Source organism: Camponotus vicinus, unplaced genomic scaffold (assembly GCF_025532165.1).
Source record: "Camponotus vicinus isolate PSW18456_S1 unplaced genomic scaffold, iyCamVici1.0 SCAF_1, whole genome shotgun sequence".
Taxonomy (NCBI): Eukaryota; Metazoa; Arthropoda; class Insecta; order Hymenoptera; family Formicidae; genus Camponotus; species Camponotus vicinus.
Genome location: NW_028141945.1, coordinates 24,603,419 through 24,614,810, shown reverse-complemented (window position 1 = coordinate 24,614,810; position 11,392 = coordinate 24,603,419). Strand labels below are relative to the sequence as shown.

At 31.8% G+C, this 11,392-nt stretch overlaps 1 protein-coding gene and 1 pseudogene across 1 annotated transcript in view; one reads left to right on the top strand and one right to left on the bottom strand.

Annotated features, from left to right (window-relative positions):
* Window positions 1-2,717: 2,717 nt before the first annotated feature.
* The window catches only part of LOC145959830 (uncharacterized), a 63,727-nt gene continuing 55,052 nt past the window's right edge, over window positions 2,718-11,392 (top strand). Inside the window, exon 1 of the mRNA XM_083079020.1 lies at window positions 2,718-2,860. The gene's annotated coding sequence lies outside the window, so the exon portion shown is untranslated. The remainder of the gene's footprint in view (window positions 2,861-11,392) is intronic.
* On the bottom strand, window positions 8,726-10,842 carry LOC145960803 (uncharacterized; annotated as a pseudogene).

Below are 11,392 nucleotides of genomic sequence, written 5' to 3'. Positions count from 1 at the left end.
ATTTAAAAGATTGTCGAAATTTGCAAGCATCAGATTCGCATGTTCTGCGTTTGCAGGATTTGCTCCCCATGTGCGAAGATGTTGCGCGAGACTGTTGCTACTTGGAAGAGTTGCGTTTCGTACATAGAAATTTAGCGTGTCGTAATTGCTTAGTATCTTCAAGAAATTACGATAACCGTGTCATCAAAATTGGAGATCTTGGACTAATTAAAGATATCTACAAAGATGATTATTATCGCAAGGTATTTAAAAAATTAATTATTAAAAAAGTGAGTTCTTTTGAAAATGCTTTTCATTTTTTCTTTATCATAATAATATTTTGCATTTTCTCTTAAAATAATATTAAATATAAATAAATTATTTTCATTTATATAAAGCAAGAGATAAATGAACGTTTTTCATTTTGCATATATTCTAACAATGAACAATTTGAATTGTAACTCAGAACTTGAAACTTAGAAAATTAGGTTTTTGTTTAAATCATGTTTCAGGAAGGAGAAGGTTTGTTTCCTGTTCGTTGGATGGCACCGGAATCTTTGGTGATCGGAATATTTACTTCTCTAAGCGATGTTTAGTCATTTGGGGTATTAATGTGGGAAATTACATCATTGGGTGAGCAACCTTACATTGCCAAGACTAATAAAGAAGTGATAAGTTATGTACGTGCTGGAGACAGATTGCCGATGACTCTTAACTGTCCGTCAATGTTGTACCAGTTGATGCTGCGTTGCTGGAGTACAGCGAATGCAAGACCAAATTTCAAACTTTGAAAAATATTATAGCATTAAGAAAGAACATAGAAGATGCCTTACTGAATACAGTCGATGTTATTAGCCGATTTAATGTTAATATAATATTAATATTATCTTATTTTCCAAACGACTTAATAAATCTTAAGGTAGAAAAATTTCCAGATAATTGACTTTATTATTTTCGGGTTTGATATTATTATGTTAGATTTATTATTGAAAATAAAAGAAATTTTTAAAATTACCATCCGAAAAATTTTGATTACTAAAGAATATCATATTCTTTTTACGATTGTAAACAACGTAATACTAATGCTAATTTATATTTTCGAGTAGTCGAAGCGAAACGTAATAGTCGTCATTATATATATATATATATATATATATATATATATATATATATATATATATATATATATATATATATATATATAATGACGACTATTACGTTATATATTATATATATATATATATATATATATATATATATATATATATATATATACAGGGTGTCCCATTTTAAGTGTCCACCCCAAATATCTCTCTCAGTTTTGATTTTAGAGAAAAATGGTTCAGACATGTTTTGTATGGTTTCGAGGGGGCCATAAGATGGTACCATTGATTTGACCTTGAAGAGTCATTTGAAGGTCACGTGAAGGTCACTTCAATTTTTTTAAATGGAACACCCTATATATTTTTACACATTCTTATAGCTTATCTCGAGGGCTTTCCAAAACACTATAATTAAGTTAGTTTTCATTAAGTACTTTTCGAGTTATGAAGCTTGAAATCATTTCTTAATTTTACATAAACCGTAAAATATCTTGTAAAACATTCATTTTTCGATTATCTTACCTTAATACTTTTATGCACAAAATAATGAGAGGAATCAATTGGTGTAAAGAAAACACATAGTTGTTTCGAAGAAAAAAAATGTAATTTGCAATTAACAATTAATAATCGAAAAATGAATGTTTTACAAGATATTTTACGGTTTATGTAAAATTAAGAAATGATTTCAAGCTTCATAACTCGAAAAGTACTTAATGAAAACTAACTTAATTATAGTGTTTTGGAAAGCTCTCGAGATAAGCTACAAGAATGTGCAAAAATATATAGTGTGCTCCATTTAAAAAAATTGAAGTGACCTTCACGTGACCTTCAAATGACTCTTCAAGGTCAAATCAATGGTACCATCTTATGGCCCCCTCGAAACCATACAAAACATGTCTGAACCATTTTTCTCTAAAATAAAAAATGAGAGAGATATTTGGGGTGGACACTTAAAATGGGACACCCTGTATATATATATATATATATATATATATATATATATATACATATATTGTGACGTTGCCGTCCCGACGCGCGTCCATCCGCCCCGAAAATATTGACGGGGCGCGAGCCAAGCGGCCGCGCCAGAAAAAGATTGCGAGAGCCGTATCGAGATCTCCGGAGAAACGAGCGATAATTGTTATTTCGCGTCTTTAATTCGTATTATTTTTTTATATATTATTTTGTACTTGGGGCAACCTGCCGGACAACATCGGGAAGAGGACGAAGAGGAATTCTTCGCCAAACAAATCGGCGCCTTAATTCCAGCCGTAATCGCCAACGCTACGATAACGCCCAAGGATTTTCGAGTCAGGGCAGCACAGAGCGGGTGGTATTTGCCCCCAGCGACGAAAGGAAGAACATCTTAAAAAGAAACAGCTGTTTAAGACCGGGATTGCAGGGCCCGGTCGGCGCTACCCTCCGAGGACGGAGGGCGAACGATCGACATGAGAAGACCGTCAATAAAGGGTCGCCGAGAATTCGAGGATTCAAATTATCGGGGCCAATACAACCTCCGATACGGCACTGTCGCGGGGCGCAATAATATCTCACGTATCGCGGCGCTATTGGCCGCGGAACCGCGCACCTCTGCGCGCAGGATTCACGCCGTTATCGACCCTGGATCGTGAGATCCAGGCACTCACTCTGGCGCGGGCGCTTATCGAGAAGAGTTCTTTTGATCGTTGTTGTCTTTAGTGCGTGTCGAGTTTGTCTTGTGCTGAGAACAGAGAGGACGGAACCGAGGATCATCCCCTTCGAGGAAGGAGCGAGTATCGGTGAGGTTGCCCATCTCTAATTTGTGAGCTACGTACGCAATTCCGTCCGTAAACCGGCCATTCTGTCGCCGTCGCCATTTCGTGTTTCGTTGTCGCTCGGGCTGTGCCCTGAGCTTTCGATTTTCGTGAGTTTCGGGCGACCGGAGACAAGCGACCGAGGCGTCGAGAACGATCGTAACGTGAGCCTTAATTGATAGGGAACCGTTCGTCTCTCTCCGGGGTGTCGCAAAACGCGTAGCGACCGGCTCTCGTATATCGACCACGTGCGCGGTAAATCGCGGGGAATGCGTTCGCTATACGTGCTGTCGAAAAGAGTTGTCAAAGCCGCGTAAGACATCCCCGCAATCGATCTTCGTGCGATTTTCGTGTATTAATTAGTGTGTGTGTGTGTGAGCATTGCATGTCGTGAATTTGCGAGTATCGTTTCGTCTTTGTCGCGCTAATTACGTTGTATGATCTGCACTCATTTCGAGATATTTGTCGTGGGTGTGAGTGTGTCGCGGTGCGTAATTAATTACGACAAATTGCGAGATTGCCGAAATTCGAGAGATTCGCATGAGTAAAGAGCGTTACGCCGAAAAGTAAAGTACGAGCGGCGTAATCGGCGTTCGACGGCTATCGATAATCGATCGTAGAAACCGTGCTCGTCGCAAGCGAGGTCTATCGTCTTCGCAAATTAATTAATTATTCTCGCTTAATCATTAGGCATTCTTTCGAACCGATTGCTGTCGATGAGAGTATCAAGATTAAAAATTAGAGCGAGTAAAAGTGCGTTTGCGGGAAAATTCCCGTAAAATAAGATGACGATTGAATTGTCGAATTATCGTTACGTTTTTCGAAGCGCCGTTCAGCCGCGCGAAGTCTGGCCATAAAAACGGTCTAGAAGAACCCGAGTAGAAATTTTAGAAGGGCCCTAATAGTGGCCTGATAAACATGCCCTAATGCCTGATCAGGGGCTTATCCGGTAGCCCTTGTTGGGCCCCGACCATAAATGTGACGTCGAGAATTAACATTGCCTGATCAGGTTTTCCTTATCAGGACCTCATAACTGCCCCTTGCTGCACCTTATATTTCTAATAGGGTACTGGTAGGGCATCAATAGGCTTATATCGATAAAATATTTTATTTATTGATCATAGATTAGATTATAATATTTCAATAATATATTTTAATAATAATGTTATTAAACCGTTTAACACTTATTATACATAAATAATATCACATATGTATGACTAAACGTTTAAATGGCATATTTAATTGGTCGCTTCTGTAGAGAACAGCAGCAAAAAAGGACAATGTTAAAAAGATGTCGATTTGGCCGCCAAGTGTCATATGATTTTTCAGGATATTTTCACTTGAGGGCCAAAATCAACATCCTTTTAACATTGTCCTTTCTTCTTTCGAACATGAAAATAATATCTAACATTTTCCAGATATGATTTCTGCTGCGCAGATCGCAAATATAAATAATGCAATGTCGCTTAAAATTTGCAGTTAAAAGTTTGTAAAATAATCGTATCTTGCTGAAATTTCTGCAGCGACGCGAATCCAGTATTACGGAAATACTAAAATGATCAATGAGAAAAACGAAAGAGAGCGAAAAGCTGCATGAACATGTGTTACAAATAATTGAAATAAAAATAATTAAACGCTTAAATGTGACTTGCCATTGTATGTGTCTTGTAAAAAATTAATGAGCTTTATCCTAGCACGTGAATATATCTTACATTTAAAACATATAAGCGTAAACATAATATACTGTAACAAATATAAAATTTCACTGAAGATTTCTTTTACGTTGAAGATTTAATCATCATCATCAACAGACTCTTCATATCGATAACAAGTATGAATTTGGTTTAATTTTTTTTGTCGCATTAATCGATGACCTTCCCAATCTTTGGCATTGTTAAGTACGCTGCTTAATGTTGAATAATACACCTTGTCTGTAATAGGCGGATGAGCATTTGATTTTGAATATTCTTCGACAACAACTTCTGTAATTTACGAAGGAAATTTAAAAGCGATTTATAGCACAACAATTGAAAAATTATAAAATACAGATATGTATAAATTACAAAAAATAATTACTTTGAACGTATGACGAGAAAATAGTTGTCTTTAAAATCTGCTTTCCTTCCATTTTTTTAACAGCCGTAAACGCCATAGCTAAATCTCTCGACATATATTTTTTTAAAATATTAGTCAATGACTTTAATAAAGTCATGCTTGTGTCGACATTTTTCCATAAATTTAGTTGCTAAAAACACATAAGTAGTAAATAAATACATTTAAAATTAAGTATACAATATTATAAATGCAAAATAAGTAGATAAGCAAAAACATCTTACAAAATCTTGTCGAAATGTATTGTTTTTTAGATTTTCTTCAAATTCCATGAAGTCTGGTAGCGTTTTACATGGAAATTCTATACCATGTTTTTCAGCAAATTGAATATCAGTGCAAATTTGACGAGAAATGTTCTTTTCAAAGGCTAAAGTATTTTTCAACTCATTTATGGTTAAAGTTAGTTGTGTTAACTGTGTACATATACTTCTAAATCCGGATGCCATTAAGCGCTCTAAATCTGTAATATAATGCAATAATTAAAATTAAGTATAAAATAATCACGCAATAAAATAAATATTAATAAAACATGCTATTAATAGTGTGTTTTCTCTCGTCAAGCTGACAAAAGGAACTATTTTTCTCAATACTATGTTTAGTATTTGAGATAATATCGTCATCATTGTATTCATGTCCTAGAAACCAACAATTAAAATATAACATCACTTTACATATTAACGTTATTTTTATATAAGCAATTATTTGCAACTTTGAAGTAAAATAAAAATATTGTACATACATATATATCCTCAAAAACATCTTTTAAAGTAAAAACAGTTGTATAAAACAGTTACATATATTATACTATAGATTTTTAGAATATTAGCAGTGTGTATCGGAACATGGTTAAATATATGTTAAAACAATCGCGTAATAAATAAACAATTAACCTTTAGTTGTACAATTGAAACTTTCCATTTTCTTCAACTTTTGTTTATTGCATTTGTTTAAAGTTCCTGATTTTTTTTCCATATTTTTTGAGATTGCTGCAATATATAAAAATTACATAATTTTTATCGAAAAATACAATATAAACAAATATTTATTAAAATAAATATGCAATAACAAAATTTAAAAAATAAAATAAATACATACTAGTCTTTATTGCACTACATTTATAAGTTTTTTCACACTTTTGCATTGCACATGATTCTGTATCTTCATCATTTAAAATTGCTGAAGTAAATCAAAAAATAGACAATTATTCATTGGATAAATAGATAATAAATTAATTAAAATATTTACATTCGCTCTCTTTACTAGAATCACTAAACCGGCTGCAGGTATCATCATCACTATGTAAAGGTGGAACATTCAATAATGTTTTTTCTAAATTATAGTCAGTTTTAATCGCTTTCAGTTTGTATTTTTTTCTGTCAGAAAGTGATCGGATTTCACCGTGATCACTTTCTGTGGAATAAACATATTCCTTTACGTTCAATTCTTTTAATTTAATCACAGCTAATTCGTAAGTTTCTAGAAGTACATCAATGTTTAAGAAATACAAAAATAAAATTGACATGATAAAAATGATTATGTGTTCAAACAGTTTATCATGTATCATAAATTGATACTAGATTAAGAATAAGAGTTGTGTATCTGAATATCAACAGAATAAATTGCTCATAAAATTTCAATTATACCAGAAAAAGCTTAGTAAAAACTTACTGGCTTCACCTACAATATTTATTTCATATAATGGCCACGACTTTGATGGCTCTGCCTTATTTTTAACAAGAGAGTACAATAATTCTGCTGTTTTAGTTTTATATGGTGGTGGCATGAAAACTGTCTTCAAGTTTCCAGTCGCATTATCATAAACAATCCATTCACATGGTACAATATCCACACTTCGACCTTTGCATTTATCTTTAGCTATAAACTCAATAAGTTTGTAAATTCCATTGGATTTTTCCAAATTCTACAAAATAAATATTATTTTTATTAATTTTATTAGAATTAAGAATGAAAGGGAATATCACATTAACTGAATAATAATGCAAATGAATATTGACATATATAATTGCAATACCCATCATAAATGAAAAATATTACCAAATTGAGAAAATTGAGAAAATATTGTCAAAAATATAAAACAAGATAAAAGAGAGAAAAAGAGCCAGAAAGAGAGAGGGAAAGAAAGGAAGAGAGAGAAATCTATTTTCTTCTCAAGCAGCCACTTTGCCACTGACAATGAGTCGCAACTAGGCATTTGGAAAGAGGCCTTTTCGATAGTTCTACGTTTTACTTACATATTTTACAAAACGTATCATGCATTGTTTGTCTTCTCTGTTTTACAATTTAGAGGTTAATTCACATAGGTTAAAAAATTTTACAAGAGAGGTTAAAATCGCAATAAAATATAAAAAATGAGAATCACAGAAAATAAAAATATATGTATGCACCGTTTGTGAGAATTTCTTCTTTCCAGACATCATTTTTTTCATTGCTACAATTAACGTGTTCTTGGTGAGAGACAAGATGCACACACTAAAGAGAAGTTATACGTCAGATGTTTGCATTACACGTGTATGTGCGCTCACTTCAGTAACAGTAAAGAACTCGACCAATTATAATTAAACACTTTTTATAATTACATATTGTAATTGATCAATTTGTTCACAGTTTAAGTCTCACTACTTTTTCTACTGCCATTGGTCTCATCGAAGTTTTTGGCGCCATTTAGCCACTCGGTATCCAAGAAGATACATTTACTAAACAAAAGCCATTCAGCGCGACTGCGTATTTCCTTGGATCTCAAGTGGCTAAATGGCGCCAAAAACTTCGATGAGACCAATAGCAGTAGAAAAAGTAGTAAGACTTAAGCAGTAAATAAATTGATCAATTGCAAAATGTAATTATAAAAAAATATTTAATTATAATCGGTCGAGTTTTTTACTTTTTAAATGCTTAAGTTTTTCTATGTGATAATAAGTAGTAATTATAGACAAGTTCTTATATTTAAGACCGTCTTAATTCTTTTCTTACAATCTTCTCTAGATATGCACTAAATGCTGTGCGGATTTAACTGACGTTCTTATTCTTACTTGTAATTTTTTAAAAATAATTAATAAAAGTATGACAATTTTATTGCCATACTTTTTTAAATTATTTAAAGACATAAATTACTTTATAACAATTTCAGAGCAATATTTGATTTGATTTATAAAACACATATTAATCATTTTATAATTAGCAATTATTTAATTAATCATTAATTCAATTACAATCGCAAACGAAGAAATTTAATCAAAGTAAATGCATTAAAAAACGTATTTACTACCTAATTAGTAATGTGAACATCAATTTCCATCTTATATATTTATTATTTTCAATTTATATTCAAACAATTATATTGTATAAATGAAAAAAATAAGCCCAAATATATTCGGACGTAGGCTTTTTCTGCCCAAATATATTCGAGTGTAGTAAAAAAAGGATTAAGCTGATCAAATCGTTGTCATTGTACTTAGTTATTGAATCTTATTATTGAAAAAAATATGAAAATAAATAATAATCTATTCAATATACATGTCTTTTCATGTAAATCTTCATTTTAACAGTAATATAATATATTTTTCACTTACACAATATATTTCTCTCTCTCTCTCTCTCTCTCTCTCTCTCTCTCTCTCTTTCTCTCTCTCTCTTTTTCGTATAACCTTATTATAGAATCTCTAGTTAATATTGTATTCGATGTTTGATATTCGCACATAATATGTACTTACATATGAAACCTCACATATGAAGAAGTGGCACAACAAAAGTCTTTGTTTTCTCTTCGTCATCATTCTCTTCATCATCATTTTCATAAATCGTAGTTTTTAAGAAGACCATTTTACAAGTAACGGACTGGAGTAAACATGTAGTTTTGATTTTAATTTCAACTACCTGCCACATATCAAGTTTACCTGAATTATGAGGATACGTAAATATTGGTTTCACAATTTTTAATTTATATCCAGTCAATATAATATCCTCTTTTCTACCATTTTGCGGTATGCTATACATTGTCTTGATTTTTATTATATCTTTATTTGTGAGAGATACCATTATTTGGTTTTTTACATGTTAATATAGTTTCTTTATATTTGATCTTTTTGATAGGAGTTCGTCCACATGATTCAGAAAGGCCTGTTTTTAATATCATGACAGTCTGTGGTAACGTCACTTTCTTTGACACTGCATAAAGTAATTCATGCTGCCGTCGACAGAATTGTGCGAGTGGTCGATTCCCACTTCGAAGCATTCTCTTCATTTTTCCTAATAGATTCTCAAATGGAAAAGCTGTATAATTGCTTAAGGAACATTTCATGTTTTTGACATCATCGGCTAGGTGACTAAGACTATGAATATTTAAGACTAAACTTTGTGTATTATAATATTGTTTTGTAAGCATAACAAAATTGTTCAAATAAACTTTTGCTTGAAAATTATATTTCAGACATAAGTTATCTGAGTTCAGGATTCTACATGCAACATGAAGAAGGAGAAAATGATTATAATATCTCTTTTCCAATATTTGCTGTAAAACAATAGGACCAATATAAAGCAAAAACAATCTGTACTCCCGTTGCTTTCCATCTGGAAATATCTGTTATTGATCTTGTTGTTCGCTGAAAGTCTACTGGTATTTGTGATTGTAATTCAGTTAAACTTTGTGACAACAGACGTTTTTTACTTGGAGAGAGACTCAGTCTTGTAGTTAGACTTCCTTCCAACCAAAAATCAAGTATCATTTTTTTTGTAACACCTAAGCAACCTTGGTGCATGAAATCAAGGACAAATTGTTTTATCATATTGATCGGAGGTTCTAAATGAAGAAGTGGAGAGATGCCGACGTGATGCTCAGGATCTTGTTGCTCTCTAAATGATTTATCGGTTCGTTTATCACAGATCACGGAGGGATAAACAGTTCGATTTTGACATCGTTGTCCAGGAATTAAGCATCGTTCACATGCATTATATCCTTCATGACCTTTTATACATTTCAGAAATGAACGTGCGGGTCTGTCGCAAACAAAGCACATAATACGTACCCTAAAGATTCGTTCTTCGATTATAATACCTTCGCGTGTCAATTCGTTCATTTCCCTTATGAAGTCATTTAAATAATTGTTTAAATTATTAGGTTTTCCATTACCGCAAAATATAGCCACAGGAAAAGGTTTGTATATGTCCGGAATGTTGTGGACTTTACACAAAATCGGCCAAAATTCTTTCGCGCTGGACTTATATAAAGGAAGGCCATCACAATTTATTTGCAAATCGAGTATATCTGTTTGATGTACTTCTTTATTTACACACCTTTGAAGACCTGCAGTTATTCCAAAATATACGAATTCACCTATGATCGCGCCATCGTTTGCTCTGAATTCTTTAATCTGATAATTAGCCGATGTCGTTCTCAAAAATGTTTTGGATGTTGTTGGCAGATTTGGAATTAATCGTCTTCTCAAAATCCAAAGCAATGAATCTAAATAACAATGTTCAATATGAGACTGAATTGCCCATTGTCGAAGCTGTGTTACTTCATCCCATGTTTCATCGCTTTCATTATCATTTGTTTTCTCACTATTGTGGTTGTTGTCTTCGCTATCACTAACATCTGTTATTACGATTTCTCTTATTTCGTTTCCTTCTCTTTCGTTTTCAATTCCCTCATTAATGCCTCCATTGTCTTCATTAGCATTTTCGCTTTCCAAATCATTATTTTCACATTCTGCATTATTTACATGATCTTTGATACTTTGAGAGCTTATATGACTTTGTATAATATTCACATTTTGTTCTTCATTTGAGTTAATACCGAGTTCACTTGATGAACCATCGTCGGATTTAAAATTAGATACCATCAAATTATGACCTCTGGATGTTGATGCCACTACATAAATATTTGAATTTGGATAGTTATTATCTGAATAATAATTAATTATTTTAGTTCTTACAATTTTATATATGATTTTGATATATAATTTTAAACAATATATTTACTGTATTATATGTATATATTTTATTTTATTTTATTTTATTTTATTTATTTTATTTTAATTCGTTATATTCATTGTCAATGTCAGTAAACATCAACAAACAATAACATTAGATCAATATTATAATTTCTTATTCAACAATATATGTTGTATTATACATAACAATTACATTGTTGAGTTGGAAATTTTAATATTGATGTTAAAGTTGTAATGTTACTGTTCGTTGATGATTACTGAGATATTGTGTGGAAATGTAATTTATATTTTTATTACAATATATATATATATATATATATATATATATATATATAAAATTTTTTACTATAGATGTTAATAAATGTACTATTTTTATTAACTTATTAATAATTTAACCAATAATTACATATTATTATTATTAAATTTATGATTTTTAAAT